Consider the following 18,431-nt stretch of genomic DNA (forward strand, 5'->3'; position numbering starts at 1 on the left):
TTGTTGAAATTCTCTTTTTTCAATATGTATTAAAGAGTACAATTGTATAGTGTAATATCAGCAGACTAGTTTCATTTTCCATAAGGAACAGATAGATGTCATGGCAAAATCCTCCCTGCTTTTGAGTAGCCCTGGGCATTATGAAAAGAAGTACTTTCTGCAAAAGGCAGCTTCATAGATAAGGAGAAAAGTAGGCAATTTTTTTTAAATTTAGGTAATCCTACTCTGCATTTTTGTGTCTAATTCCACACCTTCTTAACTTCCTGTTATGGCCTCCCTGTTATGTCTTTCATTATGTGCATAAATATACACATCCATCACCTTATGAGGATATAATTTATAGTCATCTATTGGCAGATACTTTGGGAGGTCATAAAATTTGATCAAATTTAAAGAAAATTTGTCATGTTTTTTCATAGAAGCACATAGAGACATTTCATTTTCATTTGCCTATAGATTTCTTTATGTCATCCTATTCAAAATATGCTATACCTCAGATGTTTGGTTGGACAACGTAGACTTTTCTTGGTCACCACAACCTGAAGCTGGGATGGTCTTGAGCCAGGACTACTACAGCTATCTGGTGAACACAAAATAAAAAATAAAATGAAAATGGAGCTAAGAAATAAAAGGGTGAGAAAAATCATAAAACAAGAAACAAAGTCCACATGAGAATGTTTGAACCTCAGAATAAAATGAACCCTGCATCCAGACACTCCTCTGATGTTTTTTAGTTATCTGAACCTTGTTTTTCCCTGAAAAATGGTTTTGCTGGGTTTTCTGGCACTTACCACAAATAGGTAATAAATAATGCAACTTGCTTATCCGTTTCTCCCTACACAAATATTATGATTTATTTATCTTCAGTGTCTTGTTTCTATTCTGTAAAGAAAGTAAATGGATTAACAAAGTCATAACTTTTGACTGTACTGAAGATAAAGGATTGTGAGGTTTAACACTCATTAAAGATAATGTGCTTCTCTTGCAAATGATTTTGTAAAGGAAGTCTGAAGCCTTAAAAACAAAATTCAAGTTATTTATTGAACTAAGATTTGAGACTTTAATATGGCTATGGTAAGAATCTATTAGAATTCACCACAGATTTACCAGCAGTCCAGTTAGCACTATTTTATGCACTATTGCTAAGTAAAAAGAGATTAGTAAAATAAAAGATGATTAAGAACATTTTATGAAATATTTTATTGACTTTCTTTTTATGCCAGTTTATGAATAAGGAGAAAATTGGATTCTCTTGAATTTGCAGTTTTTTTTTCCTTGTAAAAATGAGGGAGATATTTTTTTCCAACCTAATTCTTAAACAGAACACCAACTTTTTTCTTAAGTGACTATATTTTTAATATAAAAATTAAAAATTTTTTAATTATAGTTTTTTTAATTATAGTACTCCCATTTTTTAAATGGGAGTACTATGGCCTCAATATGTTTAGCAAATTTTTCTTAATTCTGTTTCTTTCTTAGTAAATGGCTTACAACCAACTGAATTAGTATATTTAACATATATTTATGATTAATATATAGATTAATTAAGAAACTGAAAGAATCTCATTGTATATGTTATTCAATTTCTTCAAAGCGATTAAGTGAGACAAATTAGCTAAAATAATTTTTCTGTGTCACTTACAGTATTTTATTCAACTATTTCTTTTGTCAATTATTTCCTTTCCTTTCCCTAGTTTTTTTTTTTAACAATGGGAGTAGAGGATTTGATGTGATAGAATACAAAATACATATTTGCAGAAAATATCAAGAAATGATATTTACTGTATACCAGATTATCAACGCTACTGCCTCAGTTATTTTCCTACTGTTTTGTTAATCCACATACCACTTTGTTGTACATTTTTTAAGGAACCATTTTTCTGAACAGTGTTACCAAATGTTATATTCTGTTGTATATATCTCAGCCCTTCCCTAATGGTTAACTTTTTTTTTTTATCAATAACAAATCAAGAGAATCCCTGGGTGGCTCAGCGGTTTGGCGCCTGCCTTCGACTCAGGGCGTGATCCTGGGGTCCCGGGATCAAGTCCCACGTCGGGCTCCCTGCATGCAGCCTGCTTCTCACTCTGCCTCTCTCTGTGTGTGTGTCTCTCATGAATAAATAAATAAAACCTTTAGGAAAAAAAAAAAAGAACAAATCAATTCAATGATATCCTGATACAGAAAAATAATAAATAATAATCAATTATTATATTTTTCTGTATCAGGATATCCAATGAAATCATCATGTGGTAGTGATGAAAAACAGGGGTATGAGAGAGAGAGAGAGATTGGAATTTGAAAACATTTATTTCTTGACTCTACATTTCCACTGTAAATCAGCCAAAGTGTTCTGATAATCAGTTAATAATGTTCCTCAGCTGATGGAACATATATTACTTGGATCCCCCAAATCCTGTTCTGGGGATAAAGAACTCTAGGATTTCAAGTGTGTAGTTAAATCACTTCCATGCAGAATGTATTAACCACAGTATTGACAGTTGGCCCTTTGTAGCTACTAGGAGCTGGAGTAGAGTTACTGAGTACTATAAATGAGCACTTTGCCATTTCAGGTACATTTATAAGTAGTGGCAACCTAAAATGAAAGGTTTAACTTAAAATTTTGAGTGTAAATAAATTGGTTAAGATAACTTTTCTAGCAATGTGTGTGGGTTTTTTTACTATTAAATTTTATTTTTAATATTTAATATTTTGAATATTGTATTGTAGTATTGTAGCAAATTATTATAGTTCAATTGTTTCCTCACAGCCTGGTGAAGTGAAATTATGCATTCCTACCTTAATTTCAAGGATCATAAAGTGCAAAAAGATAAAGAAAAATCAAATACAGTGCTACTTAAACTTAGATGAACTTTATTTAGAAAGGTCTGTATATCACACGCACCCACAAAAAAGACATCAACTTCTTAAAAGACACATGGAGCCTATACCTTTGGTCTGGCCCTTAGGAATGGGAGGGTGTGATTTCTTTTTTTTTTTTTTAATTAATTTTTATTGGTGTTCAATTTACCAACATACAGAAAAACACCCAGTGCTCATCCCGTCAAGTGTCCACCTCAGTGCCCGTCACCCATTCCCCTCCAACACCCGCCCTCCTCCCCCCTTCCACCACCCCTAGTTCGTTTCCCCAAGTTAGGAGTCTTTATGGTCTGTCTCCCTTCCTGATATTTCCCAACATTTCTTTTCCCTTCCTTTATATTCCCTTTCACTATTATTCATATTCTCCAAATGAATGAGAACATACACTGTTTGTCCTTCTCCGATTGACTTACTTCACTCAGCATAATACCCTCCAGTTCCATCCACGTTGAAGCAAATGGTGGGTATTTGTCGTTTCTAATTGCTGAGTAATATTCCATTGTATACATAGACCACATCTTCTTTATCCATTCATCTTTCGATGGACACAGAGGGTGTGATTTCTGTCATTCAAAGCCCACATTCATGAGCAATATCCTCTCACTCTAGAGAATGCTTCTCCTCCACTGGAGCTCACTATCCTCTGACAACTGTGTCCTGATAGCATCAGGATGTGACTGGTGCCAATATCTCTGGAATGACACTACTTCCAACTATAAGAAACATTTGAGTGATGAAGGTCTTTGGAAAGAGCAGACAAACTACCTTTTTTTAATGTTTTAATGTGGTCCTAGAAGTACTCCTAGTTTAGTTCGTTATTCACAGCAGTTGTATGTATAGTATGAGGAGCATTTTGTAGTGTTAAACATTCATCTTAAATTTGTATATGTGTGCGTGGGCATAACACACATGGAGCCAAACACTTTTTTTGTGTGTTGTTATATGGAGCTATATATTGGTTTAAGGGTAGTAAAATTGTGATGTAAGTGACAGTTATCTGTATGACGAGGTGAAATTATTTGTAGTATTTACTGACTCCTTTCCAGTGTTTGAAGATAATGTGTAAAGTACATTATTTTTAAATCTAAAGATTGATTATTTCCCTTTAGGAGTAGTTTATCGACACTAATTCAGAATGTCATCTTATGCCATTGTTTTCAATTAAATAACTTATGTAAAATATTGGCTATAACAATAAAATTTGTACTTTTGCCAAAATTAATATAAGAAAAACAATTTACATGGAATAAGCATATACTAATTTCTGATATATGTCATTTATTTGATTACTTATACAAATATTACCAGTGTTCAGGGAAAGCACACAATATGCTCAAAAATTTCATTTCATTGCCTTAGAGACTGCTTTTTTTAGTCATAAAACTGAAACTTTGTACATTCCTTTCAATTGTGTCAATGTGAAAATAGTTTTAAACTAAGAAGATAAAATACAGTAGACTTAATGGGGTTTTTTTGGCTAGATTTATGTCTTTAAATATTTAGACATTTAGTCTAAATTTAGACCTTTGTCTTCATTTGTACTTCTGCCTGGGTCCACAAAAGTTAGTGATGACCTCAAAGAAGTGTAATATTTTATTTGTATTATTTTTTGGAGAAAGAAGAGTTCATTGTATACTAAAATGATGGTCATGTAGAAGAAATGTGACTTAAAAGGAATTTTATGAGACTTAGAGAGCAGTTGAGATGACAGAAGATAATTCAAGAGGAAGATATAACAAAACCATGGGAGTGGAAGCAAGCAGGCATAGCCACAGGAATTAAAGGAGTCTCCTGGTTTAGGAGCTCCTCACTGATGTACAATGGCACAGAAAGTTGAAGCCTTTGAAAGGAGACTCTTAAAAGGCAGGCAGTAGAGCTCAGGACTGAGGCAGTAGTATCATCTGCAGAAATTAGAATTAAAATCACAATTTGGAAACTTGAAACTATTCATTTACATACAGAGCCCATAATCAGTTTCTTGAGAAAATCAATTTCACTTTTTCTTCTTAAAAAAAGATCTATCTGATCTAGTGTCTTTTAAGCTCTGTTGACATCAAGGATTTTTGCCTTATTTAGATTTTATCCTTTTAACTCTCATAATGCTTTGCACTCAGTAACAATTAATAAATTGTTGTTAAATAACAAACTAATTAGTCATACTGTTAGCTTGTTGAAAGATGACTTTTAATTATTCTCATATTGATGCTGCAGTGAGACTTTATTTCTAACTAAATTATGAATTTCTCAGAGACGGAAAGCAATTCTCTCAGTTTGCCAAGCAGATCTATTCATTTGCCAACTGAAGGATATTTGGGTTGTTTCCAATTTTGAGTGATTATGAATAGAGCTTTCCTGGGTTAAATAGTATCTTCCAAAAAATCATATTCACTCAGAACCTATAAATGTGACCTTATTTGGAAATAGAGTCTTTGCAGATGTGAGCAAGTTAAATGAGGTCATGCTGCATATAATAGATTAAATCCTATGACTGGTGTCCTTGTCAGGAAAGGGACATTTGGAAAAACAGAGACACAAGGGACATGCAGGAGAGAAAAGTCTATTTGAAAATGAAGGCAAAATTTGGAGTGATGCAGCCTAGGAAGCCAAGAATTGCTGCCAACCCCAGAAACTAGGATGAGGCAAGGAAGGATTGGATTCTTTCCTAGAGCCCAGAGGAGGACTTCTAGCTCCAGAATTATGAGAGAATAAATTTCAGTTGTTTTAAGCCATCTGGTTTATAGAAATTTGTTAGAGCAGAACTATGAATCTAATACAGACCTGCTTTATAGGTCATATGATTATTTGTTTAGCTTCCTAAGAAATTGTCAAATTGTTTCCTGTCTAGCCTTCCCACCAGAAATATATGAAAGTTCTGTTTGTTCTATATCCCATCCAGCACTTAGTATTGTCAGTCTTTTAATTTTAGCCATCTCTATAGATGTGCAACAGCAATATACCTGTGGTTTCAAAATTTGCATTTCCTCAGTGACTAATGTTGTTATTTTTGATGTGTTTATTTGTTATCTGCATCTCTGAATTAGGTCTTTTAATGCTATTTATCTTTTTCCCCACTTCCAAAGATGTGTTTCTTCTCTCTTCTTGTCTTCTCTTTCACTTAACTGAATCTATGTCAATTAAAAAAATTTTTTTTCACATCACGATAATGGAGTTTCAGAAAGGATCAGGGATTAATGCATGCATTCAATCTACCATCTCTCCCAGAACTCTAGGTCTGCTTCTTATTCAAAAATTACTTACAGATATGAAGGTGGAAATTAATGAAATGGTGTGATAAAATATAAAAAATACATATTAACAAAATTACATTGTCTTTGAAATTAACTTTTTTATTTTTATAACAGTGTGGACAATGTATACATTGATTGCATACCCATAAATAGTCAGATATAAGCCTAAAGTGTATGTGTAAGAATGCATACAGTTTCATTTCCTGACTCCTGAGAGATTTGACCATTCTCAGTCAGCACTCTTAAAACACTAACCTCTGTGATATTAAAACATCTTCAAAACCTTTGTTTTTTCTTCCTCCTTTCAAGAGATGAAGCTAAACTTCTCTTCCCTTGAGTGTGGGCTGGGCACAGTGACTTTCTACTAATTAAAATAATGAAAGATAAATGACAGCATGTGACTGTCTTTTAGCTTTTCTTTTTAGCTAGCTGAAAAGCACTGTGATTCAGCTCTCAAGATTTTATTTCACTGTCTATTATACTTGACTCATACAGTATTTTGGCACATCCATGGGATATAAGGAGAAAATGAAGAACATGAAGCACCAAATAAAATAAAGCTATTTTCTGCTTGCTCTATTTCATTTCCCCTTATCCTGTCCAACATACTCTGGAGCTTTTTGTTTCGTTTTTGGTTTGGGGGTTTTATTTTGTTTTGTTTTGTTTTAATCTTATCTTGAGTTCTCTATCACTGAATTATAGTAACTACAATAACAGAGTCCTCAGATCTGGCATTTGACATGTAAAAGAGAAAATAGAGAATTCATATGTATTTTTTTCTCTCTCAGGAAAGTCTTGTGAGAACTGAAATCAACATATTTTCCTGAGTTCATGTTAAAGAATTCTGGGGGGAAAAAAAAGAATTCTGGGACTGGGCATCCTTTCTTTTCCCTATATTAAATAAGAGTGAGGATAAGAAAAAAAATAAGCTATATGCTTGCTACAGTTAAATAAGTTCAGTACTTGCTCCTGGAAGATGAGACTATGAGGTATCTGAACAGCTTGCATGGCAGGATGAACTACTTGATCATTCATCTGGCTTCAAGTTACCAGCCTCCCTGGGCTCACAATCCAAAGTTACTACATTATAAACTCTGCTTATTCCCAACTAAAATCCTAATAATATCTCTCTTGATGTTTTTTTCTTCTCAGAAGGTTACTACTAATACTCTCTTAAGGTATCGTTCTTCTTTATTGCAGTTAGCTTTGCTTCATTAATAGATTTCCTGCTTGTCTTTTGAGGATCTACCCTTGTTAAGTTTATTGTCCTTCTAGGATTAGGAACTTAAAAAAATAATAATATAATGTGACAAAGCTAAGTGATGATTTGATTCTACCTTGTATCTGTCCTTCCAATGAAGGTATATATCCTGTATTTTAATAAGTTGAGAAACATAATGGAGGAAAGAAAATATAAAAATACAACTGTAAGTAATCTAAAAAAAAGTTACATTAAAATCACCTTAGTTTATCTCTAAATCCAATGATTTAGATTTCTAAAGAGTTCATTTTATTTTCCTATTAAATACCTTATACAATGCATGTAGTGAGTAACAAAACAACAGTAAATGGTAACCAGTCATTTCTACATGGAATGGGCATTATTTAGCCCTTCTTCATTTATTGTAAGTGTGAGTTAACTTCAGATTCTTTCCTGAAAGCATATTCTGACAATTTTGGTGGTGCTAAGTGGAATAGGATGGTACTAAGTAATGTGAATAACAGAAAGAGAAGTTACTTATAAGCAAACAGTGTATAGAATAGTATTCAATCTTTACTTATTCAGGAATATTCCCACTTATTTTTCAACAAATTTGAAAGATTCACTTTGTATTCTTACCTGCTTCCGGAGCTAACAACTTGGCCGCATTTGAACAGATCTTGAGTCACTCAGTTATATTTCCACACATGTGGAGGAACTTATAGCATCATAGAAAGTACTCTCACAGTTAAATGAGATTTCAAAGGCCCTCTAGTCAATTAATGTAAACTTAGATTCTGCTCTATTTTAATTTTTATTCTTAATCCCCTTTATTTTGTTTGAATGTCAATATCATCCACATAGCAATCTCTTAGACATTTTAAGACAATCATGCCTTACCCTCCTACTCCTAGTTCTACCATTCCTCAAAAATAAAATATTTAGTTCCTTGGCTATTTTTTTTTTTTAGTTTCTGAAATCTTTTAGTTATTACAAGTATTGCATACTTTAGACTAACATTTTTAAAAACTTTTATCTTGAAACTATTATGGAGTAACAAGTAGTTGAAAAGAAAGTACAGAGAGGTCCCAAGTATCTTTTACACAGCTTTCCCCACTGGTTACTTCTTCTATATCATAGTACAGTATCGAAACCAGAATAGCACATTGATATAAAATGTGTTTGAGGTTCTACATCATTTTATCGCCTGTGTGGGTTTGCATAAGCACCACCACAATCAAGATGCAGAGCTGTCATTACCACAAAGACTCCCTCTTACAGTTTCTTTAAGGTCATGCCCATCCATTCCCCACTACCATCCCCAACCCTAGACAACTACTAATCTGTTTTCCATATATATAGTTTTGTCGCTTATATAATGATATGTAAATGGAGTCATACAATACGTGAGCTTTTGAGATTGGATTCCTCTACTCAGCACAGTGCCCTTGAGGTTCAACCAGCTAGCTGTGCTCATCCAGTTTGTTCTATTTTATTGCTGGGAATGTGGCATAGTTTGTTAACTATTAATCTATTCAGGGATGCTTTGATTGTTTTCAGCTTTTGGCTATTATGAATAAAGCTGCTGTGGACATTCACACACAAGCTTTGTGTGAACCTAGTTATTTTATTTTCCTGGATATATGTCCAGGTTTGCAATCGTTGGAATATATGGTAACTATACATTTAGTTTGCTAAAAATTTGACAGTTTTCCATAGTGGCTGTACCATTTGACATTCCTATGAGTAATTGATCTCTTCTCTTTGCACCCTTGCTGGCATCTGGTGTTGTCATTGTTTTTATTTGGCTTTTTTAATATATGTACAGTGATATTTCATTGTGGTCTTAATTTGAATTTTCCTAATGGCAACTGATGTTGAACAATATACTTATTTGTCATCAGTATATTAAATCTATTTTCACATTTATAATGTATATCATACTGCCCATTATGTGCTAGTATGTAGTGTGTGTGTGTGTGTATAAAACAAATTTTCATCAATTGATATCTTAGCACACCACTAGGGCAGTTTCACTATTCTATTAATTTAATACCTTCTGATAATTTACCAAGGAATGTGAAAACCATGAATAAATATATATCAAAATTATAGTTATCAGATAATTAACCCATCCCTCTAACTAATCCAATCTTTTAAAAGCTTATCCAAGCCAGAAGACACAAAGAAGATTTATTTATTAAGTGAACAGGAATTCACAGTCTGCAAGAATGTGAGGCAGAGACAATTCAGGTTAAAATCTTTTTTAGCAATCCAACTGACATTGTGAATAACACACAGATCTTGTGGCTACATCTCTGATGACAATTCACTATTTCTAGTTTCCCTGGAAGTGGCAACATCAAATTTTCAGTCTTACAAGATGCAAAATATTTTTCCTTTGACACGATATTTTGAAAAAAGTCCATATAATTATATATTTATCCAGAAAAACACATTTCCATAAAAATAACTGGCAATCAACCCAAATATTAAAGTGAAGTCTCAAGTCTGATAAGACAGCAAAAGCTATGATTAGTTTCTATGTCCTTGCTCTAATTAATGCACCACTTTATAAACCCTTAAACCTCTTTGAAATACAGTGTAGACATTTAAGTCAAAATTTAAAGTTGATTAGAATGTAAAGTTTGGCAGATAATATTCCCAAAAGAAAAACTCCTATCATGAGTTTCTTTCCACTTGCAAATTCTTCCCTTATAGCAGTGCAATCCTAACATACTGTGTAGTGTAGTGTAGTGTAATAGTGTAATAGTCTTATAACTGCACTTATAAAGGATTGTAGTCATGAGATCATGAGATCTCCTCAGTTCAAAACTTGTCTCTGTCACTTACTAGCAGAATGAAATAGGGCAAGTTATTTTGGCTTTTACATTTTATAATGTCCTCATCTGTAAAATATCAAAGTGAGGGTGCAAAGCTCCTTGAGTTTAGAGGAGTATACATTGAAATAGCACATGCGAAGTGTTCAAAATAGTGTTTAGCACATAGCAAAATATTCAATAAATTTCAACTATTCTTATTTTCAATGAGCAATGAGTGATTAGAATTTTTAAACATAATATCATTTACATTAGTACCCAGAGGGAAAAAAGCAATACTTAGGTACTTAGGTATACATCTAACAAAATACATACAAAATCTATAAAAGGGAAACCTTAAGTCTTATGAAAGTAAGCTAGAAATTGCTGAATAAAAATAGAGATATTCTATGTTCATGGATAGGATTACTTGATATTGTCAAGATGTCAGTTCTTCCCAACTAGACTTGCATATTCAACACAATTCAAATAAAAATCCCAGCAAATTATTTTGTGGATATTGGCAAACTGATTCTAAAATTTTTATGAGAGGTAAAAGATTCAGAATCACCAATATTGGTGAAGAAGAACAAATTTGGAAGACAAATGTTACCTGACTTCAAGATTTGCTATAAAGCTACAGTAATAGGGGATCCCTGGGTGGCGCAGCGGTTTGGCACCTGCCTTTGGCCCGGGGCGCGATCTGGAGGCCCGGGATCGAGTCCCACGTCGGGCTCCCGGTGCATGGAGCCTGCTTCTCCCTCTGCCTATGTCTCTACCTTGTGTCTGCCTCTCTCTCTCTGTATGACTATCATAAATAAATAATATTTAAAAAATAGTTTAAAAAAAAGCTACAGTAATAAAGACAATGGCTATGACAAAAGAATAAATAAAAAAATAATAAAAAAGGATAATAAAAATAATAGAAGAGTAAGTACATTAAAGTAACAGAATAAAGAACCTAATAATAGACCTCACAAATAGAATCAACTAATTATTGACAAAGGAGCAAAGGAATAAAATAGAGAAAAAAAGTTTTTTCAGCAAATGCTGGAACACTAGACATGTAAAAAAGTAAAAAATAAAAAAAAAAATCTTGACACAGACCTTATACCCCCCACAAAAATTAACTCAAAAGCATCACAGACCTTAATGTAAAAAAGCAAAACTATAAGATTTCTGGAAGATAATATAGGAAAAAATCTAGATGAACATGGAATTACTGATGACTTTTTAGATATAGCACCAGTATATTATCCATGAAAAAATTGATAAGCTGTATTTCATTAAAATTAAAAATTACTGCTCTGTAAAAGACACCATCAAGAGAATGAGAAGTCAGAAACTAGGATAAAATAGTTGTAAGAGACACATATGATAAAACATTGTTATCCAAAATATACAAAGACCTCTTAAAATGAAAAAATAAGTATATAGACAACCTGATAAAAATGAAAAACCTGATTAAAAATGGGCAAAAGAGGGATGCCTGAGTGGCTCAGTGGTTGAGCGTCTGCCTTCAGCTCAGGTTGTGATCCTGGAGTCCTGGGATCAAGTCATTTATCGGGACTTCCTGCATGGAGCTTGCTTCTCCATCTGCCTCTATCTCTGTCTCTCTCTCTCTCTCATGAATAAATAAATAAAATCTTTTTTTAAAAAAATGGGCAAAAGATATCAACAAATACCTTGCTAAAGAAGATACATGGATCACAAATAAGCATATTAAAAGATGTTACAAATCAAAACAATGATAAGATACCACTACATGTGAATGATCAATGTTCTAAACACTGACAATTCCAAATTCTAGCAAGAATGTGAACAACAGGATCTCTCATTGATTGTTGACAGAAATGCAGAATGTTGCAGCCACTTTGGAAGACAGTTTGGCAGTTTCCTACAAAATTAAACATTCTCCTACCATATAATCCAGAGTCATGCTTCTTAGTATCAATCCAAGGATATGTAGACAGCAAGAATTGCCCATGCATTTTTAAAACAGCTTTATTTATACTTGCCAGAAATTGGAAGCAACAAAAATGCCCTTCAGTAAGTGAATGAGTAAGTAAACTATGGTATATCCAGATGACAGAATATTATTCAGGACTCAAAAGTAGTGAACCACCAAGCTATGAATACATATGAAGGAGCCTTAAGTGCACATTAATAAATAAAAGAGACCAATCTGAATAGACACATAGTGTATGATTCCAACTGTATAATATCCTGAAAAAAGGCAAGAAGTATGGAGATAGTAAAACGATTCATGGCTAGCTAAGATTAGGGAGTAGGGAGAAATAAATAGATGGAGCACTAAGGATTTTCAGGGCAGTGAAACTATGGTGTATGAAATTGTAATAGCAGATACATTTGGGGATCCCTGGGTGGCGCAGCGGTTTGGCGCCTGCCTTTGGCCCAGGGCGCGATCCTGGAGACCCGGGATTGAATCCCACGTCGGGATGGAGCCTGCTTCTCCCTCTGCCTATGTCTCTGCCTCTCTCTCTCTCTCTCTCTGTGACTATCATAAATGAAATTAAAAAAATAGCAGATACATTTGTCAAGACCTACGGAACGTACAACACCAAGAGTGAACACGAATGTAAACCATGGGCTTTGTGTGATGATGATGTATGAATGTAGTTCCATTGCCAACAGTGTACCCTTCTGGTGGGGGATGTTTTAGTGGGAGAGGTTGTGAGGGGACAGGAGTTATATGGGAACTGTCTCCACTTTTCATTCAATTTTTCTGTGACCCTAAACTTCTCTTAAAAATAAAGTCTATTAAAGAAATACACACGTGTGTGTATGTATAAAACCTATATATATATATATATATATATATATATATATATATAACTAGATATATATATATAGCTACATAAATAGACAGATATATCTCATACCCAGAGATATATCTCACATTACAAGGTACATACACAATTCCTGACAAGAGCCTAATACAAAATCACTATGCTAATTCTTGAGTTTGTTTCTTCTAACTCTTATAATCTCACACATCTGTAATACCCATCTTTGGCCAGTCTCTTTCAGTAAGAAGCTATGATAAACTTTTGTTTGATAGCTTTTCATTTTATCATAATAAATTATATTGTTCTGTATTGCTAGCTATATTTCAGTGAGGATTGGGGATACAGGGAATGTGTGCTGTCATTCTAGTTTCATTTCAAGAATCTTGCTCTAATCCTTTCGATTCAAGCCCAACTATGTGGTTTCATTATATTTAGTAGTTGTGGTGGTGGTGGTGGTGTTTCTGAGAGAGAACTTTCATTTATTTATTTATTTATTTATTTATTTATTTATTTATTTATTGAGACAGCGTGCAAGCAGCAGGAGGAGGGGACAGAGAGAGGAAGAGAGAAAGAGAGAAAGAATCTTAGGCAGGCTCCGTGCTCAGCAGGGCCTGATTCAGGGCTCAGTCTCAGTACCCTGAGATCATGACCTGAGTGGAAATCAATGGTCAGATACTTAACTTATGGAGCCATTCATGTACCCCTGAGAGAGAACATTTAAATGTTTATTTGGGAAAGCACCTTGATTTCAGTAGAAATTAAACTAATCAATGAATGTAATGTTTCATGATTTTTGGAAGAAAGATCCCTTGTAGAATGTAAACTTATGCTTACTTATGTTTAAAATCTCAATTTTATACTTTTAATTCCTTATCTTGTAAAATTATATTTATTTACATACAGTAAAATACATTCCTTTTGATGTACAAGTCTATGAGTTTTTTAAAATATATGGAGTTGTTGACTACCACAACAATTAAAATTCAGAGCAGTTCCATCACTTCTAAAATTTTCCATCATGATGTCCTCTTGTAATCATACTCTCCTTACAAGGTAAACTCGTTAAGAACACTGATGTCTTCTCCATTCAGACAGTCTTTTTAAAAAATGGAATGCTATAATATAGAGAGCTTTTTCACTCTGGCTTCTTTTGCTCACATTACTGCATTTAGGATCCAACCAAGATGTTGCTTATGTGAATACTTTGTTCTTCTTTTTTAAAGATTTTATTTATTTATCTATGAAAGACATACACAGAGAGAGGCAGAGACATAGGCAGAGAGAGAACCTGCTTGTAGGCTCCATGCAGGGAGCCTGATGTGAGACTTGATCCTGGGACTCCAGGATCAGGCCCTGGGCCGAAGGCAGGTGCTCAACCGCTGAGCCACCCAGGCGTCCCATGAATGCTTTGTTCTTATTAGTGAGTAGCATTTCAGTGTATAAATGCACCATAGTTTTCTTCTCTGTTCTATATTGAAGGATTATTTGTGTTTTCTCCTTTTTTATGTTTATAAATTAGGTTTCTATGAGCATTTATAACAGATTTTTGTATAAAGCTTTCTATCTCTGTATTATTTTAGTTAAAATGAGTTTCTTATAAAATACATATAGCTTTGTCTTGTTTTTTTAAATATCATCATAAATCTCTGTTTTAATTAGTGTGTTTAGACAAATGGATGCAGTTAATTTCCATTTAAGTCTACCATTTATTGTTTTCTTATTTGACTCATCTGATTTTTGTTCCTCTATTTTCAATTTTAATTTTCTACTTTCATTTGGATTATTTGAACATATATTAGTATTTTATTCTAATTTAACTATTGGACTTTTTTCTGTATCCCAATATATTATCTCTTCTGTGGTTATTCTAGCTTTTCTTATTCTACTTAAAGTATATATTTCACCAATTCAAGTAAAATATTAAAATATTATACCTATACAGATTTCTTAATTTCCCTTTTATTTATTTTTTATTTTAATTCTGATATAGTTAACATATAGTGTTATATTAGATTCAGATGTACCAACTCCCCTTTATATTTTAGTTATCTTATAGTTACATATATATGTTTTATATATATAAATAATATATATGTATAAAATAAGACCTAAATATTTGCATACATGTTTTTAAAATAACTATAATTTTGGTGTAGAAAATCAGTCTATTCCACATAACTAAATATTTTTTACTTCTCTGCTGAGAACTTCTATTTTTCCTTTTATTTCAAGCACATTTACTTTTATCTCATGGAGGATGGTAACAGTAACTCTTTCAAAGTCTTTGATAATTCTAACATCTGAGCCATCTCTGGCTGACTTGTCTTATCCCCTTTGAATTGGTCAGATTTCCTGGTTTGGGGGGTTGTTATTTGAATATTATGCTTTGAAATTCTCCTTCTGTTACTGTTTTCTGGAATATGTTGATTTTGTTCATTGGTTTGCTTATTTTAAGAAGCAGTAAATCTGTTAAATTTTGTGCTGTAAATTCTTTCTCATTTACCATGGGTGACAGATGACAATGTCAGTTCAGTTTTCAAATCCTTTGCTATGATCTTTGCATCTGCCCCCTCCCACTTTGTGCCATTTTTACATTCATTCTTGGGCTTGGATAGAGTCTTATACTGTAACTCAATTATCAGAGCCTTTAGTAAGGGTATATGCTGCTCATGCAAAGCTTAGAGGGATTATGTTGTTTCCTACACGGAGTTAGGAGATTGATTTCATCAGCTATTTCCTCTCTGTTCCCATAGTTCCTTTCCTGATTTCTCAGTTTCAGCCAAATACAGAACTATGCAATGGCTAGGCTCTCAGGCTAAGATGAATAGAACAAAGAAAAACAGAAAAAAAAGGATGGGAATGCTCTTCACAACGTTTCATGTAACAGCTGCTCTCTTTGTTGCTTTTCTTCTATTCACAGAGATAGGTGTTTTCTCAGACTTTTAGGTATCCTGCTTACCATGACAGCAGTGACTTCGTACTTTGTGCAACTGGGGTAGAGGCATGAGAGAAAAAAAAAAAATAGAAAGAGAAAAACACCAAGATAAAATGAGAACTCCACATTCTGAAGCTACAGATGTTCCTTTCCCAGTTCTCTCTCCAGAAAGTTAGACTATTCTTGGAAATGTTAACGTCCATGCTTGCTACACAGTTCCCTAATTCTACCCACTGGAGTCCAAGTTGGAGGAAAGGAGGGAGAAAAGAAAATCTCACCATTATTGCATTGGTGGTTTAAGTTTGACTTCCCTCACTTATACCAGGTGATTGGTGGATCACTTGTTGCTACTTAGTTTTTATTCTTCTGACAGTTTTTTTTTAGATTTATTTATTTATTTATTTTAGAGGGAGAGGGAGAAAGAGAATGCATATGGAGGAGGGGCAGGAAGAGAGGAAAAGACGGTCTCAGTGCAGAGAGAGAGACTCCGCACTGAGTGCAGAGCTCCATGCAGGGCTCAATCTCACAACCCTGAGATCACAACCTGAGCTGAAACCAAGAATTGGTGGCTTAACTAACTGTGCCACCCAGGCCCCCCTAGAGGTTTATTTTTAAATCTGCTCACAGATTTTAATTGCAATTAGAAAAAACAAACTTGAAGGAATTACTCTGTCTTGACTGGTTCTTAAATTCTCTTTAATTTTTTTATACATTTTCCTTATTCAAGGCAAATGACACTTTAATGAAACACACATTAGCAAATAGCAAACATGCATTTTATTTACTTCTGATTGATAAGATTGGTGGTAGTATTGGAAAACTGTAGTGCTATGTTAAGGGGGAAGAAAGGACTTTATAAAATTGGATAGCATTTATTATATTTCAAAGTATTTTTCATCTCCTATGCAATTTAATACTTGAATTCTTGAAACTTTGTCCAAAATGAGCAGAGAAATAAAAGACCTTAAGATGAGCTATGCTGGTAAAATATAAAATTTTGCAAATATTCTGCTTTCCTATATTTTGTTCAACTCACTGCTGTTTTTCTCTGGGATACATTTTTTTTTTAATTTGGCATTCCTTTTAGCTAAGGCTCATTATAGCATCCTTTATTAATAGAATATAGACAGAGATGAATATCTATACCTTTCTCATATTTCCTCTGACAGATGTATGTTATATCTAGAATATTTTATCAATATCATTTTATAGCATCAAGTAATGACACCATTGAGATGTGAAAAGTAAAATTGTTTTCCCAGCATGGGCACAAACCGCTATGGTGACTGGAGTGGTGGCTCAATGTATTTCCTACTTATAAGGTATTTTGTAATTTACAAAATCGAGTTCAAAAAGATATCTGTTGTTTGCTTGATAAGTGAGAGGGCTATGTATTTCAAATTTGGTCATCTCCAACACTCTGTTTTCCTTAAGATGCTCAAGAGAAATCCAAGGGAACACATATTATTTGCCCTGAATATAAACACGGAAATTGGAGGAGTATAGTTGCCCTTCAGGGTAACTTCCTTTTCATAGCTTAGACATCTTTAATTGACCACCTTCCCCAGAGGACTAAATCCTTTTCGCAGATTTTACCAATGTATTTTTAGGGATAACCAAACCAGACAAACCCCACAGGTAGAGAACTTAATAATGTCCAATAAATAATTTATCTCAGTGTTTGAAAAGAAGGTTCCAAAGACTTCAGTTGTGAGAAATCAGTCACTAAGCAGTTAGAAGAGTATGGAAAATGGGATTGTGTTCCAGTGTGTCTTGATGTGTGCCACACTCAACTGTTTACCGACCATGGTAACAGGTCCACGGCTTGATCAGTGTCCTCATATGTGACCAATCTAGATGAATTCTACTATTAGGGTAGAAGTGGGGTGTGAAGAAAGGGCTATCTCTCTAAGCAAGAAAGAAAAATACGCACACATACTCATTCCAGGGAAGAAACACAATAAGAAAGTGCAAAGAAAGAACTGTCCAATTATGAAGCTAGTTAAAATATGATAATATGTGAGCAATTGATTAAATATGAAAATAAAGTATGTTAGACTTTGATGTTTTGGACACTTTCCTTTAGTAGCTACAAGTTTAATAATTCAGAATCCTATATCTTCTCCACAGAACCAATTGTCTTAACAATGACTAAAATTTTTATAGTAATATATTTTTAATGATATTTATAAATATTTTATATACATAATATAGAAAGAAAAAGAAAAATATATTAAATCACATTAAATTTCTTATTTTACATCCCAGAAAGTGTATATTAGTTTTAAGTTGATAAATCAAGAAATAGGCATGTAAGCATAATATTTGTTGTAATATGGTATCTTAAGTGAATAACTGCAAATGAAAGAAAAATGGAAATGTATTTCTGTCTCTTCGTCAACCTCAGATTGTGTGACTAAAATTTGGAGAAAGGAAACTGTGCTATTTCACTTCATTTTCTTTTACTTACTTAAAATGTCTTTTCATGTTTATGTATTCTTTTTCTTATAATGAACAAAACAAATATATATGCATGTTTC

Source organism: Vulpes vulpes, chromosome 8, assembly GCF_048418805.1.
Source record: "Vulpes vulpes isolate BD-2025 chromosome 8, VulVul3, whole genome shotgun sequence".
NCBI classification, from domain to species: Eukaryota; Metazoa; Chordata; class Mammalia; order Carnivora; family Canidae; genus Vulpes; species Vulpes vulpes.